Source organism: Lathyrus oleraceus, chromosome 5 (assembly GCF_024323335.1).
Source record: "Lathyrus oleraceus cultivar Zhongwan6 chromosome 5, CAAS_Psat_ZW6_1.0, whole genome shotgun sequence".
NCBI lineage: Eukaryota > Viridiplantae > Streptophyta > Magnoliopsida > Fabales > Fabaceae > Lathyrus > Lathyrus oleraceus.
The window spans coordinates 525398045-525402050 of NC_066583.1; the positions used below are offsets into that span (position 1 = coordinate 525398045).

Genomic DNA, 4006 nt, shown 5'->3' on the forward strand with positions numbered 1-4006 from the left:
CGGGATAGGTGGACACCAATGTGGGTTAGAGGCCCACACGGTGAAAGATACCCTAAGTGGGTTAAAGGCCCATACAGGTGACAGCCGCTTGGATTGAGCTTGAGACTCATAGAGGACCCGATATCCATCACGAAAGTCGAATCATACGAGCATGCATGAACTGGGCTTGCCCTAGACGTAGGTCCTCTCAGGGATTGATGTTTCGTGAATCTGAATAGTGACTTATTTGATGTGAGAACTCAGGAGCATGTTGCCATTCATTACGAGACTTTTCCCCATCACTTAAGTCTTCCTTCCCTTGTAGAATTAAGTTGGATTTTGATTAGAAAACCCTATAAAGCCGAGTGGACCCATAAGATAGGGAACCCGTTGGGATTATCATCTCACTCCGTGTTGTTAATTATTTTTCAGGTAGTTCCGATCAGGCGAAGGGTAAGGACAAGATAGTGTAATGTCCTTGCTTATTTGATGTTTTGGATGGCTTTCCGCTGTGTAGATATTTTGAGATCATTCTATAATGATCTAGTTCCTAGTTTTATTTTGGGAACCTTTGTGTATATTTAGTGACATTTAGTGTTTACTTTTGGGCATGTAATATATACACTGTTACCACTAGGCGCTTATGTATTTCAGTACCAATACTACACTATGTATAATATGTATTCTAGACATATATTATATGTGGGTGTTATATAAATTATTTAATATTTATTACAATTAATTTAGTATCTGTTTATAAAAATAATAAATTACTTCAATAGGGCCCAACCGGGTTGGAACTGTTGACCTCTTGATCTGCAGTCAAATGCTCTACCACTGAGCTATGGACCCAATGGTGGATTTGCTTATAATTTTGAAATTGACGAGTTGAATAAATGTTAGTGCACATGTTGTACATATTTTCATATGAAATTATTTTCTTCTTAGTTATTTGTTGGACCTAATAAATCTTTACCATATACCAGAAAATGAATTTATATCAATTTTCTAGGGAGTTTAAAACTAATGAGGTATGAGATAAATCAGTTATAGAAGGTGCTGCATATCATGCATAAAACTTATATTTCTAACACAAACATTGTTAAAAATAATTTACTTAAGCACAAGAATTCTGTTTATATAACCACTCGTGTGGGCTACCATGTTGAACAAGCCCATTTAAGCATATATTCCTTTATGGTGTATCACATTCCACTTAAATACATTGCACCTTATGGTGTACCATAGTTATCTAATTAGCACAAAAGCATTGTAAGACTGCGCCATTGAATATGCTTAACTTATATTTTTAAATGAATTTGTTATTGTATTTGTTGTTTAGCATAATTCCATAATATTGCAATTTATATTTAATCGAATATTTAACATAATAAATAGTGAGTGGTATCTAGAAACATATTATCGCTACCAGAGTTAAAAAGATCCATGTGATACTACAAAACCTTTCAGTCATAGCGATTATGTGTACAATTTCCATTTACGTTAATGTATGAATTATAAACAAGAAAGGGACGGTGTTATCCTTGTCTAGACACATAGTCAACCTTTAGACATTCATCATGTTTTGTAAGATAAAAAATTACATTTAAGTAACTCGTGTCATTCAGGATTATTTATGGTTACCCATCAAATATTTGTATTGTCATCATATTACAAATATTGTACGAACAGAAATAAAGTACCCGACTCCACATCTAGGGTACATAAAGGTTTCAAGTCAATGGGTGGTATACACCATTATCAATAATAGAATAAGCTATGCCACTAACATACAATTTTAAGTATTATTCTCACGGATGGTCAGTCAAATATAAATATTATACCTAATATTTATACTTATGTGAAGTTTAGATAACTCTTTATCCATAATCAATGATAGGTGATCACTAGTCTATCCATGTAATAGGCTATTTGTTTAAAAGATATCTCATTTCATAATAAAGCGCGACTACAAAAACTTGAATAATAATGTTCTAATGCTTAAGGTGGATTCACGATTAAGTTATACTTAATGTTAAATTAAAGATAAAAGTTATTCTAGGGACTTTATTACTTTGGAAAAATAAATTTAATAAATAAGTGTCTTAATATTACTAATAGATAATATAATACAAATATCATTTCTTATAAAATTATTGTCCCCAAGAGCTCACACCAACCCTATCTCGCAACTATCTTTCAATTTTCTATTGAGGATAAAGTTAAAGTGGAAGGGGATAACAAATTTATGGAAGATGTGACACATACACATAAAACTTTGAATTCAAAGTCTTTGGTTCAACATTCATATATTAAAATACATGTTCATCGCATTTTATAAGACTCTTTGCATACAATATTTGTCTCATACTCGCAAATTCATGAAAAGAAGCTGAAATATCATTTTTCATAATGAAGAATGAGTGAAAGTGGTTTCATGTCTCTTATAGGATAATAATATTGAACAATTAATTCAATAACTTGTATTAATAATAAAACCAAATTACTGATAATAGTTTTCCCCATATGTCTAAAAATATATCCTTCCTAACAAATTAATCATTTAGTTGGTTACTTTTTTGAATAAAAATTATTTATTTCTAAAAGGTTGCTTTGTTAGAAATAATTACATCTAAGTGCAACAGTGAATTCCTTATTTTTTTTTACCGTGGGATAAAAACGAGTTTCAGTATTTGAACTAAATAAGTTTTAATTATAATTAAAAAATTCATAAGTTATTTTATTAAATTTAAATAAAATTTAAATATAAAATATGGATGAATGTAAAAATATACACAAATTAATGGATATTAAGTATAAAACTATAAGAGTTTCATGGGAAGCAATCGCAAGGAGGAAGAAACAAAATAAATGGTTAATGTTGTTATGCTGCGAGAAAAAGATAAATATAATTAGAAGAATAAATTTAAGAATATAGTGAGAGAGTTCCAATATAAATTTTAAGTGACAAAATTAAACTAGTGTAAATGTGTAATGTGTGGAAGAAGAATACTTTAGTGTGTCCACGTGGTTAAAGATAAATTATAGTAATATTATTAAAGGAGAATTTGGTTTTCTTATGCGTGCTTAAACCCTGAATCTGATTCTAGCGGATTCCCTAAATTTTAAAGTGTTCATTTTATTAATAAAAATTATTTATTTCTAAAAGGGAAAAATCAAGTTTGAGTCAATTACTTCTTGATTTGCTCTCAAATGCTCCATCACCTAGCTATGGACCCTATTATGGATGTGCTTATTATTTTGAAATTAATGTTTGTGATATATGTTTTACATATTTTACATAGGTATTTTAAGTTCTTCTTAGAGATCGATTGAAGCCTCTATATTCATTATCACATGTCACACCATGGACACATCTTCAACTACCTTTGGAATTTAATTTATGTTGCATATCATGCATATAAATTTTGATTTTAAGTCATTGGTTAAAATTTATTATACTTATTTTTCAAGTTCATTAAATTTTTACAAGACTCTTGGTATATTTTATTTTTCTCCTAGTTACAATTCATTCTATGAACCAGAAGAAAAAAAACATTGCTTAAAAAGAAAGGATGATTGGAAAAAAAACATTGATTGAAAAAGACAATAATGTTTAACTAAATAGTTTGACAACTTGGAACAAATGTAAACAAAATGATTGAAAAGAGATTATCAATTTTATGCTAAAAGAACTTATTTGGAAATAATTAGTCATTTAAGTTTTTTTTTTATTTAATTAAAAGTTAATTATTTATAAAAGGTTAACTTCTTTAAAATTAATTACGAATAATTTTGTATTTTTATAAAAATAATAAATTACTTCAATGGGGCCAAACCGGGTTAAAACCGGTGATCTCTTGATCTGCGGTCAAATGCTCTATCACTGAGCTATGGACCCAATGGTGGGTTTGCTTATTATTTTGAATTGATGAGTTGAATAAGTGTTTCTGCACATGTTTTACATAGTTTTCATATGTGTTTATGTTATTCTTAAATATTTGTTGGACCTAATAAATCTTTACCA

At 29.3% G+C, this 4006-nt stretch overlaps 1 non-coding gene across 1 annotated transcript; it reads right to left on the reverse strand.

Annotated features, from left to right (window-relative positions):
* Positions 1-759: 759 nt before the first annotated feature.
* Positions 760-831, reverse strand: TRNAC-GCA (transfer RNA cysteine (anticodon GCA)). Its single transcript has one exon. It is a non-coding gene; the product is annotated as a tRNA-Cys (tRNA).
* Positions 832-4006: the final 3175 nt, after the last annotated feature.